Source organism: Rousettus aegyptiacus, unplaced genomic scaffold (assembly GCF_014176215.1).
Source record: "Rousettus aegyptiacus isolate mRouAeg1 unplaced genomic scaffold, mRouAeg1.p scaffold_m13_p_6, whole genome shotgun sequence".
Lineage (NCBI taxonomy): Eukaryota > Metazoa > Chordata > Mammalia > Chiroptera > Pteropodidae > Rousettus > Rousettus aegyptiacus.
The window spans coordinates 13,984,317-14,000,010 of record NW_023416309.1 but is presented as its reverse complement, the minus strand read 5'-3'; the positions used below and the strand labels follow the sequence as shown (position 1 = coordinate 14,000,010).

Sequence of the window (15,694 nt, the reverse complement as noted above, 5' to 3'; positions counted from 1 at the left end):
ACTTGTTTTCCTTCAGGTACCCCTATGACACAGATATTTTACATTTAATTGTGTTCCATAGGCTCCTTAATTCAGTCTTGGCTTCTTTTCTCTTGCCTTTGCAATTGAGTGTCCTTGGCTTCTCCATCCTCTATATTGATGGTCCGATCCTCTTCTTTATCCATTCTGTTTATTCCTTCTAATATACTCTTCATCTCAGATAATGTGTTCTTCATTTCTGACTGGTTCTTTTTATAATTTCCATTTCCATTTTTAGGTTTTTTGTTTTTATCTCTTTGCTAAAGTTCTCACAGAATTCATCTACACTTCTCCTAAGTTCACTGATATCTTTATGACCAGTGTTTTGAACTCTGCATCTGTTAAGATTGCTTGACTGCATTATTCCTGGATTTCTGTTCTGTTTTCTCATATGGTTTCTGCTTGTCTTCCCATTTTGGCTGCCTTTCCGTGTCTGTTTCTATACACTAAGCAAGTTTCTAAGTCTCCCAGTCTTATTAACATAGCTTTGTGTAGTAGATGTCCAGTGGCACAGTCCTGAGAGGAGTTCAGCTAGCTACAGGCTAAGTTTAGCCCCATCCTGTGCCCCTCCAGGCCATCTGTTAAGATTCAGCAAGCAATCTATAGATCCTGTGCTTATAGTTGCCTCCAAAGGCGACATTAGAAACCGAGGCCAGCTGCCACCAGTTTGGTGCTACTCAGCAAGTGGCACAGGACTCGCCGAGGACACAATGGATGTGCTTGGGTGAGGCCGCAAGTTGGGGGAGGCGGAGTTTCAGGGAATCCTCTGGGTGGAGCAACTTCTGTTATCCAGTTTTGATGACATCTCAACTATGAGGCGCTGCATCTGGACACTGGGAGGAAGGAAGGGCTTAAAAGAGGAACGATGGATACCTCTGACACTTCTGCATGGGAAATGGCCTCGCCTCTTGCCCTCACTTGACAACTCCCGTGGTGTATCATTCCACGACCCCACCACCACCACTGTGCAGCCAACCAAGCACTGGTGTTCAGAGCAAGCAGGTCTATCATTGAAAAAGTTCGCTCACAGACACAACTCCCTAAAGAGGCATCTGCAGCAGTTACACCATTTCCCCCCTCTGTCTTCAAAAAATTCCTTCATTTTTTGAAGGAATCAGATATGCAAGCCAGTTAATAAATAATTAGTGTAAGATAAGTCTTAAGCCTACTTAAAACCAGTTACCCAATATATACTAAGTGCTCTACAATAAAACATAGAAATTTATGTAATTGTCCTCTATTCTGTATGTTATTTCAAACATGAAATTATTATGATTCTTCTCGCACAATGTTCAGTATTTAATAACAGATGCTTAATAAATTCTTAATGATCATAACACAGAATCGAGGAAAATACCCACAGGATAATTTCTCTCATTTCTCTAAAACTAAACACTAGATTTTGTATACAAATGCATCTTTTAACCAAAATTATTTTAAAATTTTAGAAAACAATTCATGGTTGAAAAGCTTTAGAAATTAAGAGAGCAACAGAATTAGGTACTGAAGAGAAGAATCTTACAAATATATATTAAGAAAACATTAAAATAGACATCCAAAAATTTGTGATTAACACTACATTTTTCCATTTCTATTACTCTCCAGAAACCTTACGAAAGCACCTCTCGACATTTTAACAACACACTTACAGAGTCTATTTCTGTCGTTGCTACAGACATGGATAACAGGAGATACTGTTCTTCTATTTGATGCTTCATTACAATGTTCTATGCCTTTTTATTTTATAGGTGTTGACCACTAATTCTTCGGTCTAACTGTAATTCCAAAATCAAACTAACTCTGATGCCTGGAATGAAAAAAAAAACTAGAGAAACTAACTTTTGTTTAATACACGCTCTGCACAGATGAGGGACAAATTCCCATATGTACCTGTAGTACTTCTTAAATACCATTCCTAATACAAAAGAGGTTATATATACTTTTAATCTCTGACCACAATTCATTCAGGGCAAGGCCCATTAGTCCAGAGTAGAATACCTGAAACTGGCTTTAGCAGCCCTTCTCATCTTCCTAATATGAATTATAGCTCTGAGGCCCATGTATACTATACCTCAACTTGATCCTTCCCAAGGTGCTTTTGCAAAAATTCCATTTTTCTTAACCCTAGTCTCCTTCTTCTCTTTCTAATCTTTAATTTCCTCTTTTTTCCTAATGCCAGATCCAAAGTCATCAATTTGAGAAAAATATATACATAATAAAACCCATACACTAGACTAGGGGAAAATGAATTCATGGTAGCAGAGGATGTGAATCTAGATATGGGTTTCTATTCAATTCTTATTCAGATTTAATATGAAGCAAAATGTTAGTAACATGCTTGCATACCATGTAACTTGCATGTCCTATTTCTCCTATGAAACATTTCTACCAGTGTTTTGATTCTCCCATAGTCTACTGGGCACATTATAAATGCTTTCAAAATTTAATTGAGTGGAATGAGTAAGTTAATTACTACTAATCAGGAATCCTATCAACTATACATGATGAAAACATTTCTAATACTTTGTTAATATGCTATTGATTTTTTTTTTTCCATTACCTCAAAGTCAGCCCAATCAATTATCAAGGATAAGGTGTGAAGTGTGAATCTGAAAACAGAAAACCTGGGTCCAAGTCCCAGTTCTGCCACTTACTGTATTCTTAGGCAAATTAATTACCTGACTTCTCTGAGCCCCAACCTATTAACTCTTCATTTGTAAAATGGGGATGATATAAAACTACCTCACAAAATAACTTTAAGGATCAAGTTACACAATATAAAAAACACACCTTATAAATTATAAAGCCCTTTAGTTGTCATCAAGTAAATTAAAACATCTTTTTAGAGTTCAGTTCATTTCCCTACAAAATTCTTATGGGGGAAAAAATTACTGATATAAGATTTTATTGTCATGTGTTTATTTTCCTTAAAAAAATTCAGATAAAAAGAAAACTGGTTAAAGTTTACTATAGCCATACAGGTGAACAAAATAAACCACTAAACTACAGCCTTCTCTTTGCGCTACTTATAATACAGAAGCAGTTCAAATGCCCAACCAGAAAGGCTGAGTATATTAATCTGATGTTATAATATTACCATTTAAATTAAAAATATGTAAAGCACCAAAACATGGACATATTTATATGAGACACTAAACAGGAAGAGAAAGAAGTCCAAGATAATATTCACTGATGATAATTATGTTAGAAGCATGAATCTTTATCTATATTACATTTTTGCCAATGTCAAACCAAATATAAAAAGAGCCATACTGATCACCTAATGCAGCATCAAGAAAAGGAATATTTTTCATTATATCAAGTTCAAAAACTACTGGAGTAACCTTAATGAAGTCTTTTGAATTTCATTAGTTTTTATTAAGGCACAATATTTGGCTAAAGGAAAACTAATGAGAGAATAGCTTCAAATTATACAAATAAATTTCACCAAATAGAAACACAAAGCTTTCACTAGTTTCACAAATATACATACATACTTCATTTGGCTTGTCTTATATATTTTTATATATATGCAGCCCATTATGATTTAATTATAAGAGTCAAGATCTCACTATAAGAGCAATGAGGCCTGTGCAATTTATTTTTGTTTACCTTCAAGCATTTTCCACTTTTAGAGTAGAACCAAAGACATGTTATATGTGGGTAGTGGCAGTGGGGACGGGGCGATGGAGAGAAGGCCAATATGACATGATTGCCTAGACAATTTAGCAATTCAACAATTCTACCAAACTATAAACTTCTGTTAAAACTCTTTAATTATATCCAAGTTGATTATTAATTGCTAAGTAAAATAAGGCTTTCCGTCCACAAAAAAAATGAAGGCTCACAAGCTTTATGGCTGCATTCATGGAATAAAAGCAGAAATCTGAACTTAATCAATTGCCCTAGGAAAGATACTGCTTGTCAGTATACAATCCACTCTGCAGCATTAGAAAAAGTTAACATCTCCTTACCAAAAAACCAAGATTTGCCTGCAACAACCTGGACTACCTAGGTCATATAAACTATCTTTTTTCAATAATCATTTGCACTGTCTATATTTTTCTGCAATAATTAAAAGGTGTATACAATTTTTCACCTATTTTACTACCTTAGTTATCAAGACACAAAATAGCTTATTACCTGCTTACCAAAGCCCTAGCTTTCAGTACTTCGAAATAAAAATCATTTCAAGATGTCAAAGGAAACAGCATTATCTACCTAAAGAAAAATTAAGTAGTTCTTTTCCTAGTTAGTCTATGTTAACTCTATAAGAAGCATTTGCCATAAGCTATCTAAAAAAGCAAGGCTTAAGGAATGATGTTCCAAAACCAAAATTGACATAACTTTTAAATGCGAAACCTATGCTTCCCACAAAAAGAAAAAACTAAAATTTGATGTCTATATTTAAGATTCTGAAATTACGCTTATGTTAAAAGTCAAAGTTAATGAAAAATCACGGAAAGTCCAGGTAAGCTACAAATCAAGGGGAACATATTCAGGTTGTTCAGTTTCTGCTTCTTGAATATTTTCTGCTAAGGTATCCATTTTCTCCATAGAAACTTGACAGAAGACTCCCTTTGAAATGTTTTATAAATTAAATTCCAGTGTTCCTGCTATGCGGACTGAATATTTCATTTGATTATTTAAGGAAAAGACTAGCCTCATTCATAAACTACGTCTAAATCTAAAAGGGGAAATGTTTCTTCTCAGTACCTTAAAAAAAAAAAAATAAGCAAAAAAGTTGATGAAAGAACACTGCTGCCACGTCTTTTCCCCTCCCCCACTCACGTAGTGGCTACTTCATCCCTTTAGAGTGCATTCCAAGGGAAAGTCCAAGAGCCATAGCTCTCGGAGAAACCAGAAACAGTTAAGTTGAAATTGGCAAGCCTCTTTGGCCTTTTAGATCAATTCCTAAAAGGAGATCTAGCTTCTTTTCCATCCCTTTCTTAAAGCAAACAGTGCAAAAATTCCAGAGTCTTCTCCACTCTATGAACGTATGTTTAGTGTGTAAAAACTGAATCGTATTTAATACATTCAATTATTTAGGAAAACAGTCTCGTATTTATGGTACCATTCTCCCCCTTAAGACGTAGATAGATCTGAGGGCCATTCATATACTCCAACTCAAAGTTCACACAACCATGAAATTCGTTTTACTGATGCGGGCTTTAAAAGCAGCAAACTCTGTTGAGTGAAAGTGGGGGTAAGGAGAGAAGCTCATGTGCCTTTAAAAAAATTATGTGGAAGAAGGAAGGAAGAAGACTAGCTTGCCCGGTGACTGGGTGATCTGACAGCCGACTTCCTCAACCAAACAGCCCGAAACTCGCCGCCCGAGGCTATGGCTAGCAGCTCAAGCAGCACCGCTGCGCGCAACAGTTGTGTTAAGCCTGAACTTCTCTGGGTAGGTCCACTTCCCAGACCTGACGACTTTCGATAAGGTAAAACTGCCTGGAGAGCTTCAGCTGAGCTTTAAAATCCTCTCTCCATTGCCACATGCCAGCCATCCGCTCCGTGGAAGCCAAAAACCCACACCCCGCACTCGCGTTCCCATCAGCTTTGCAGGTATTGAGAGAGAGGAGCTCGGAAAAATCAACAGGGTGATTCCTCCCCGGGAAGGAATATTCAAGAAAGTGCTGGTCCCTAGGGCGGGGACTGAGGCTGCCGCAGCCCCAACAGCTGGGGGCGCCCACCACAGAGGAGGTGAGAAGGGGAGCATGGAGAAGGGCAGAGGGGCCTGTGGAGCAGCCTGAGATCAGGCGGCGCAGGGCGAGGGGCCGAGAGTCCAAAGAAGACACTGAGGCTGCGGTGGTAAACTGGAGAACCCCCGCCCCCAAGCCATCCCACCACAGGGGGCATCCCACCACCGGACCACCAGAACCGTCCGAAAAGGACCATGGCTGCCCAAGGGCCTCAGCCTCAGTCTCCAAGATCGGGGGAGCGTCTCACCTGGGAACTGGGACGGGAGCGTGCGCTTCGGTCCTCCGTTGCTTGCACACGGGCGGGTTACCTACTCCCTTCCCTCAGCCCGCTGGCGGCGCAACTGGGCAGCAGAGGGAGCCAGTCAGCCCTTTTATAACCTCTAGGCCGCAACGGCAACGCCGGGTAGGAGGCGACTGCAGACCTCGCTACGTGAGCTCGATCACACCAGCGCCCGCCGACTGCGCAGGCGCAGGCTCGGGCCTCCCTCCTGTCCCACCCCCCGCCCACACCCGTGGCCCACACCCTTATACTCCCCACGAGCTGGTGGAGTCCAAGGAGGGAGGAGGGGCTGGCAGGCGAGCCTGGGACGTGGTGCGCATGCGTGAGGTTCTCGCCACGCCATGGTCACTGTAGTTACCCTAGATTTGCCCAGCTCCTATTCACCTTATCAGGTTCTTTAGCGCCTTAGTTTCAGGATCAGCTCAGGCGTAAGCAGTGAAGCCACCAACAATGGAATATGTTAAATATGAGAAGAGAAGCATGGTAGCGTAGAAAAGAAAGCAGAAAAGAAGGCTCTGGTGAAAAATAAGTGCGTCCTGTCTTGGTATCTCGGCTGTCTTGACCCTGAGAGTTGCGTTACTAACTTTTCCCGCTCAACTCTACTGTCGTGCTAATCTCACTTTATCTCCCACACTTTTTCTTTATCAGTAGGTAATGGACTCTGCTCCAGAGACAGATTTTTCTGGGTTCAATTCCCATGTAACAGTTGGCCATTAACCTCTTTATATCGATTTCCTCATCTATAAAATGGTAATACCAGTACGCACCTTGGGATTACTGTGAGAATTAAACGAGATAATGTATGTAAAGCAGTAGCACAAATCTAGCACATAGAAAGGACTTTGTAAATATTAGATTCTGCTGTTGTAGTAAGACACCCAGTTGTTTTTGGTCTTAGTCTAACATTTGCCTTAGTTATTATATTCCTAAAAGAAGAAAACCTTACTATCAGGGAGCATACAATGAAGGAGATACTCTTTTCTTTGTCAGTGAAAGGGAAGAATGACTTTTCTAAGACTTGTTATTCATTGAAAATGTTTTCACAAGTTTTGCATGTATGCTAAAAAGCACAGTAATAACATTTGATTCTTACTAGTGTTGTGGTGCGATCAAATCTAAGACCCACGGAGCCAATTGAAATTAATTATGAGCCTTTATTAGCTGGCCGGTGACTGACTCCCCACAAGAGAATCAGCTGGGAGCCTTTAGAAGGAATAGATTAAAAAGCTCCCAAACCCCCTCTAGCAAGCAAGCAGGTTTACAGAAGCTGAGGCTGGCCATTAACATATCTTAACACAGGATAATGACACCCTTAACATTAGCATATCTTTGCACAGAATATCTCTTAGAACTACACCCTGTTTAACATTAAACAATGGAAGCAGAAGTTGGCCATTTGAAAATTTTCCATCCTTAACACTAGGATATAGAGCTGATTGTACAGATATAGAAATAGAGGGTACTTTGGGAGCCCTAGGCAACCAGAAAGTAGATACAGTAGTCCCCCCTTAGCTAGGGTTTCGCTTTTCTGTGATTTCAGTGGTTTCAGTTACCTGTGGTCAACTGTTGTCTGAAAATACTAAATAAAAAATTTCAGAAATAAACAATAAACAAGTTATAAGTTTTAAATTGCATACCTCTACATAGTGTGATGAAATCTCATGCCATCCTGCCCAAGTCCAGGTCATGAATCATCCCTTTGTGTATATATCCATGCTATATACGCTCCCTGCCTGATAGTTAACTCTGGGTTATCAGATCCACTGTCACAGTATCACAGTGCTTGTGTTTAAGTAAGCTTTTATTTTATTTCATGACCCCAGAGTGCAAGAGTAGTGATGCTGGAAATCCAGATATGCCAAAGAAGCCATAAAGTGCTGCCTTTAAGTGAAAAGGTGAAAGTTCTTGACAATAAGGAAAGATGAAAAATCACATTTTGAGGTTGCTAAAATCTGTGGTAAGAGTGAATCTTCTATCTATGAAATTATGAAAAAGTAAAAACAAATTAATGCTAATTTTGCAGTTGCACCTCGAACTACAAAAGTTACAGCCATAGTGTGTGACACAGGTGCTTAGTTAAAATGAAAAACGCATTAAATTTGTGGGTGGAAGAGGAGCAGAAACCATTGTTTCAGTTGACAGCAACATAATGCAGCAGAAAGCATTGAGCTTATCTGAAGTCTTCAGCGAGGGCTAGTCTTCAGCGAGGGATCCCCTGAAATGAGTGACCATATTAACATAATTTTTATTACAGTATGTTGTTATAATTGTTCTATTTTATTATTATTTATTATGTTAATCTCTTACTGTACCTAATTTATAAATTGAACTTTATCATAGGTATGTATGTATTGGAAAATACATAGACTCCAGAGGGTATGGCACTGTCCATGTTTTCAGGCATCCACTGAGGATCTTCTAACATATTCTATGTTGATAAGGTGACTACTGTATAGTGATATCTAAATCAGCAATTCCCAAAGTGTGGTTGGGGGTCCACAGGATCAAAATTATTTTATACGAAGACTTTATTTGCCTTTTTCACTCTAATGAAAGTACAATGGGGCTTTCCAGAGTTTACATGTCCTGTGCAACAAATTGAATGAAGAAGCAGATATGAGAATCTTCTATTAGGCCAGACATTAAAGAGATTTGCAGAAATGTAAAATAATGCCACCCTTTTCACTAAATTCTTTTTGCTTTGGAAAATATTTTTCATTTAAAAATGTTATGTATGTTAACATGTAATCTTTATTATTGTTTTTGAATGAATTAATAAAAAATATTTTACATGTTCGATTTGTCTCCCGATACAGTAAATGTTGATAGATATGATTCATATAAAAGCTTTTTGGGGTACTCAATACTTATTAAGAGTGTGAAATGATCATGAGTCTAAACTTTATGGTCCAAGCAAATGGCAGGGAGCCAGACTTTTAACACAAGAGGCAAAGATCTGCTAGAAAAACCTTTGCCATGAGAGGATCTGTAATCAGTTTATCCACTCACGCTGTATAAGAGCTGACTGTGAAAACTTAACCATTTACTCTGTAAATAAAATAGCTCCAAACCTTGAGGCAGGTTTACTGTGAAGCTAAGAAAGCTTCAGCTTCAGAAGACTTCATCTGCACTAGCCTTATCCAAGGCCCTGAAGGAGGCCCTGGCACTATGTTCACACAATCATATGCTTTTGTAAAATTCGTAAAAGTAAAAATTTTAACTGCCATCCTTAGACTGCTGATTCTTTCCTCACTGATTTCCCTTCTGTCACTCTTCCCCTTGTCTAGTGGTGTTGGAGTGGCTAGCAGGCATTTAAAAATTTTAGCTGAAGGGAAGTTGAGTTAGAACACATTTAGTATGAGTTTAGTGGGATATATTTTTTTGTAATTCACAGCACTTCTATGTAAAGTTAAGACATTGCCAGCTGTCCCAGTGTAGGAGTAGAATCCAAGAATATTCCTACCACTCATTGTGCCCACCCACCTAGCACTGTAAAACAAAGATGCAGGGCCAGACATTTTATAGGTATTTAAATGTATCCTATGTTCTAGCATAAAAAATACATGGATAGTGGAGAAGAAGCAAGTTGAAATGATAGGGAGCCTGAAGCTAATCTATGGGAAATTCTTCCAGTTATTGGTTATGTAAAGTTTTAAAAATTTAGTTCTTATCAATGCTTAGCCAATAAAAGGAAGTGTTTTTTTTTTTTGTCGGAATATAATGAGGATATACACAGCAAACTAGGATGTCATCAGTTCAAAGAAAACTAATGTGCCCTGAACCCTTTAAAGTCACATATTAAATAGCCTTATTTGAGATTTTCCAAAATATGACAACAATCTTAAAAATTTACATGTCATATTAATAATCAGTTGTGAAGCTGAGAGAAACTTCTAACCTATCCCTATTAATATCACATGGTTGCCCAAAAAGGACACTTCATATCAAATCTACATATGACTTCTCAACCTGATCATCCCTGCTTGCATCTGAAAAAGTTGAACGTGTTCATCAATTAGTGAATGTTTCTTGAAAAAAGTATTATAAGTCCTATATTCTTCAGGGAAAAAAATATTAAGTAGCTGTGGCAACAACTAATGAGCAGAAGTGATTTTAAACTCAATTAATAGATCAATGGCTACTAAAACTTGTGAACAAGCCTCTGAAAAACCAACCAATTAGTGACAGCCTCCCACTTTTTAAAGTTACCCAAATAGCAAAAGCCTTACTGGAATGAACACATCTCTGAAAATCAGCCAATTGTCACCAGTCTCTCCATCAAAGTAATCATGTTTCAACAGCTGATGTCAACTCACTCCCACCTTTGAAAGTCAGCCAGTCTCTAAACTCTACCTTTCATAAAATACTATATAAGATCGGCAAAGAGACTGTGTCAAATAGTGCTTCTACATACAGAAAATAACATAACTAGCTTTTTATTTCACATTTTGGATGATGGTTTCTTCCTTCGACATTGAGCACCGGAATGCTTAACAAAAAGAAAATCCAAAATAGAAGACATAGACTGTTATTGAAGGTGGTTTTAACCAAATTGCATTCAGACATATGAAACAACTAAAAATCATTTGAGAGAGTGGAGAAGTATTGAACTGTGAAGATTATAAAATACTGCATACATTTTCTTAAGAGGAGAATGAATAAAGTTGAATTTGGTAATAGCGGGTAGATTTTTTAGCTGGGAATTAAGATGATGGAAGCAATATTTTAGAAATTTTTGCTATGTGAATTAGAGGAGAAGGAAAGTGGAGCCTAGGCTGCTAATCCAAGATTCATTAAATATGTATTTATTGGAACACCTACCTACGGAGTCCAAGACACTGCTTACAGAGTTGTTGAAGATCAAACTTTAATTAGTCTCTGCTCTGAAGGAGTTTATAATCTTGTTGGATAGAGTTAAAACCTGCACTGTGGCAATGGGAATTCATTCATCCAAGAAATATTTGCATACTTATAAGAGCCAGAATATGCTAGGAGCCAGGTTTATGATTCTTGCCGTCATAGAATTTAAAGTCCTTTAAAGGAAACTAACAACACACTGAGGAAAGAAAGAAAGAGAGAGAGAGAGAGAGAGAGAGAGAGAGAGAGAGAGAGAGAGAGAGAGAGAGAAAGGAAGGAAGGAAGGAAGGAAGGAAGGAAGGAAGGAAGGAAGGAAGGAAGGAAGGAAGGAAGGAAAGAAAGAAAGAAAGAAAGAAAGAAAGAAAGAAAGAAAGAAAGAAAGAAAGAAAGAAAGAAAGAAAAAGAAATATTGATAACTGTAATAAAGGAAAATAACAAAATGCTATGGAAATGAATAATAGGAAGGACATAATTTAGATTGATAACCTAGGGAAAGTGCCGCTAAAGAAAGACATATAAACTGAAACCTGAGTTATCCAGGTGAAATGTGTGAATAAGAGCATTCTAAAGAAAGAAAATAGCATATGTGAGGACCATGCGGCAGGAAAAAGCTTGGTGCATTTGAGAAGCTAAAAAAAAATTCAATGTGATTGTAATGCTAAGTAAGCAAGGGAGCAACTGGTATGATAGGTATGCAAAGGCTGGATTGTGCAGGGGCTGGTTAGTGCTGTGACAAGTACATTGGGTAGGCACTGAAGTATTTTAAACAGTGGAGTAACAGTATGTGATTTAACTTTAATGAAGGAAAAATGCAATATAAGAATATGAGTTTTCTTACGAACAACATATCACTAGACATAGGACCATTCCTTGGCACTGAGGCTTTTAGGGACTTCTCCTTAATTATGAGCAGGGACATGAAGGTCAAGAAATGAGGGATTCTAGAATGCAGCTGAAACTGAAAACCATTCCAGTCATTAACATCCTGTCACTGTAGCACTAAGGAATGTGGCTGCAGTGGAGTAGCCAGACCACCCACATCATGTGGCCTCGATAGGGATGTTCCCTGTGGCAGGCAGAATCATGGCCCCTGAAAGATAGCCACATCCTAATCCCTGAAACCTGTGAGTATATTACCTTACATAGTAAAAGAATTTTGCAGATGTAATTAAAGACTGTTACATGGGGAGATTAGCCTGAATCATCTAAATTGGCCCAGTCTGATTAAATGAGTACTTTCAAGCTGAGAATCTATCCTGGCTATGATCAGAGAAAAAGAAAAAAGGATGGAGGCAAAGTCAGATATTTGCTACATTGCTTATTTGAAGATGGAGAGAAGGGGACATGAAGGAAGATGAGAGGCCTCTAGAAACTGGAAAAGGCAAGGAAATAGATTTTCCTTTAGAGCTCCCAAAAAGGAAGGTACCTTTGCCAATACTTTTGATTTTCGCTCAGTGAGACCCATGTCAGAGTTCTGAGCTGTAAGATAATAAATTTACATTGTTTAAGCCACCAAGTTTGTGATAATTTGTCATAGTAGCAGTAAAAAAAGTAATACTTGTGTGACCATGATTGAAACAATGGCCAAAAACAATGACATTTCTTAAGAGTCTAAGTAAATTTCCTAATGTTCTCACCTAGAGGTGAATGTAGTAATTAGGACTGACCCCTTACACCAGATAAGCTTTCTTGATATCATGGGAATTATCTGAGGAAGAGAACGCCAGAGAGAAAGACCTCTCAATAAGCAGGACAGAAGTATCAAAACCTTTCATTTTAATATTAAAAGGTATATGACCTCATGTTGTATCCTCAAGCTGGTAAATAAAAATTGTACCATGATGTCTAGCTTGGAAAACTGGCAGAGAGTGGTATTAATAACCAAATAAAGAAGTTGGGAAAATGAGTCAAATGTATAGAGAAGCTGAAGAGTCTGAATCTTATTGGATTTGAAATGACAGAGGTTATCATAGGCTTCAAATTTATCTAACAATGAATAATCAGTTTGCCAATATTAAGCAGATTTCCATATCCCAACAAAACTTATATAAAAGCTAAAATTCTGACTTTATATTTACCTACAATTCTAATTTCAAATTAATCCATGATTTCTTTGGATTTAATTCTGCTCAACTTGAGTCAACCACAGTTAACTGGTTGATATATGTCCTTCTGCTATTAGTTAGCAAGGCAAGGCAAGGCAAGGCTACCTCCCTATTGCATTTGTGTTGTTCACCAAATATGTCTAGGGCTTTTCTCTTCTGATACAGAAAAGTCTGCTCTTCTCCAACTTCTTTGAAATTACTTAAAGCCAACTAATTTGCTTTGGCCAGTGAAAGTGACGTGTTTGAAAATCAGAACGTTTCACCATGTTCCCTTCCCACTGTTGCTGTTACCATGGAAACCCATATCAAGATAAAGCAACTCTAGGTCTCTGGGTTTCTACAATGAATGGTGCCCCAAACTCTCCACTGCCTTGACAATCTCCACTGGATATGTAGCTTAAGTAAAAAATAAACTTTTATTATGCTGACTTATAAAAACTTAGGTTTGTTTATAACTGCAGCATCACCTGATCTATATAGCAACTTATATACTACCTAAACAAAAAAGGGAAACTTTTCCTTTATGAAACCTATTACCAGAACTGTATTTGTTGATTATATTTTGTACCTGGAATGGACACTGTGGATTGTCTACCTAGTACTCATTCTCTTCTTCTCCAACCTTGGTAAGACTTTCCAAATTGCCTAGTCTTTCTGTTTAGATGTGACTTCTGCTTCTTTTTAGGAGGTAAAAAATTGCAAAGAATTTTGCTCCTAACTTACAATGAGAAAAAAAGCCAGATAATCTACAAAATCATATGATTTCCTGAGCATATTAGTTAGCTGCAGTTGAAAGACAAGCAACTCAAGTTCCAAGGAGATGTGGAACACACAGTTTAGACCATTAGCAGAATAAGAAGAAAACTCAGAAAAAAATTTAACAAAATGTTTAAGGCTAACTGTAGGTTGGGATGTCAGTTGGGAGCCTCATACACAAGGGGAGATTGCACTCAAGTTCTTCCCACAAGTTTAGTGGTGCTCAGATGAAAGATTAGGGGCAGAGCAGAAGACCAGAGAGAACTCCTAAACGGTGCAGGCATAAGGGAGAGAGCTGGCAGCTGCTAGGATTTGGACATAAAGCCTCACCCTACCCTTTTTCCTCCTGCTGTTCTATCCAATGAAACAAAACCCCTAAGCCATTAGAGAAGGGAAAGCAAATCCTCTGGCTCCCAGGGCACAGGTAAGGATCTCTTGTAGATGAGGGAAATAAAAAGCAAAAGGCTTCTATCCTTAGAGTCTCCCTAAGAAAACCCTTTTGGACCCTGGATCCTATGCTGATGGCAAGCTGAGGTCCACTACTGCTAAGGGAGGAGCGTTAAACTCTTGCCCAAGACAAACCGTAAATAAAAAGCCTGAGATGGCTGCCATGGCATGGAGAGACTGAAAAAGTCCCACTTCCCAAGGCCCAGGCACATAGGGCCTACCTAAGATTGGACCAGGATAATAGAGAATCCCCATCACAAACCCAGTCTAATGCTGAGTGTGGATGTGGAGAGAGAACTTCTCTGTGGCTTAAGAATTTAGAAACAATTGAAACCCAAGGGGGAAGTAGGAACACTGAGCAAAATTCTCTTGCACCCCAACTTCCACACTAAGCACAAGAAAACAATGCCTTCCTGCTAAAGAAATTTGAAGTTTATGATGTAATGAAGGTAACTATAGCAACAATAAACCCCCAGCCCAACCCAACTTCTAATTAGATTGATCCACCCAACCCTACCCCCCACATAACAACCTGACAGAAGTGTGTTCATTGCCAGGTGTAGACACTACTTACAGAAAATAGCACTGTTTTACACACAGTGTTTAGCATTCATTAGAAAACCATGAGACATACAAAAAAAAACCCAAAAAATCCATCATCAAGAGATAAAGTAGTCTCTAACCACTATGTTATACACCTGAAACTGATATGAATATTAAATACCAACTTTAGTTGAAAAATAAAAATGGGGAAAAAAAAGAAAATTAAAAAAGAGAGAGAGATAAAGTAGTCAACAGAATGGAGTTAGAGATGATCCAGATATTGTAATTATCAGATAAGGACTTCAAACTAACTAGTGGGAAAAAAGTGAACAACATGCATAAACAAATGAGAAATTTTGGTGGGGAGATGAAAATTTTAAGAATCAAATTGAAACAGTAGGGGGAAAAATTCCATGATATTCAGAGATGAATATTTCTTTTGATGGACTCATCATTGCATTCAACGCAGCTGAGAAAAGAAGATCAAATCATCCAAACCAATATGCAAAGAGAAAAAGAAATGTAAAACAAGTAGAATAGAACGTCTAAAAGCTGTGGAATAATATTAAATAATCCTACATATGTGTAGTTGGAATCCCAGAAAGAGAGAACATGGAGTTTTAGAATTATGTTCAAAGATAGTGACAGAAAACTTTCCAAAAATTAAAAATTCATCAAACTGCAGATCCAAGAAATTTACTTTACTCCCAAATCAGGGGTGGCCCCTTGCCCCGATAAGCCTGATTCACAACAGTTACGTAACAGCCTGTCTTGCCACAGTGCTTGGTTTAGCGATGGGCACTTAACCCAGGTCTTAAATAATTCATGACGTTTCTTTGACCTCAGGAATTATTTGGATAGGGGCTCAGAAAGTGGAAATTGTAGCCTAAATTGATCCATATAAAGTGAAGACCAATACTTTTATTCATGGCTAAAGGTAGAGATACTCTGTGGATAGAAACAAGAAAGTAAATAACCCTTAAGAT

The 15,694-nt window shown here is 38.1% G+C and overlaps 1 protein-coding gene across 4 annotated transcripts in view; it reads right to left on the bottom strand.

Annotated features, from left to right (window-relative positions):
* Positions 1-6,089, bottom strand: part of P4HA1 (prolyl 4-hydroxylase subunit alpha 1) — a 72,213-nt gene extending 66,124 nt beyond the window's left edge. For all 4 annotated transcript variants that reach the window (XM_016156964.2, XM_016156963.2, XM_016156966.2 and 1 more), the window contains exon 1: positions 5,968-6,089. The gene's annotated coding sequence lies outside the window, so the exon portion shown is untranslated. The remainder of the gene's footprint in view (positions 1-5,967) is intronic.
* Between the last annotated feature and the right edge of the window lie 9,605 nt (positions 6,090-15,694).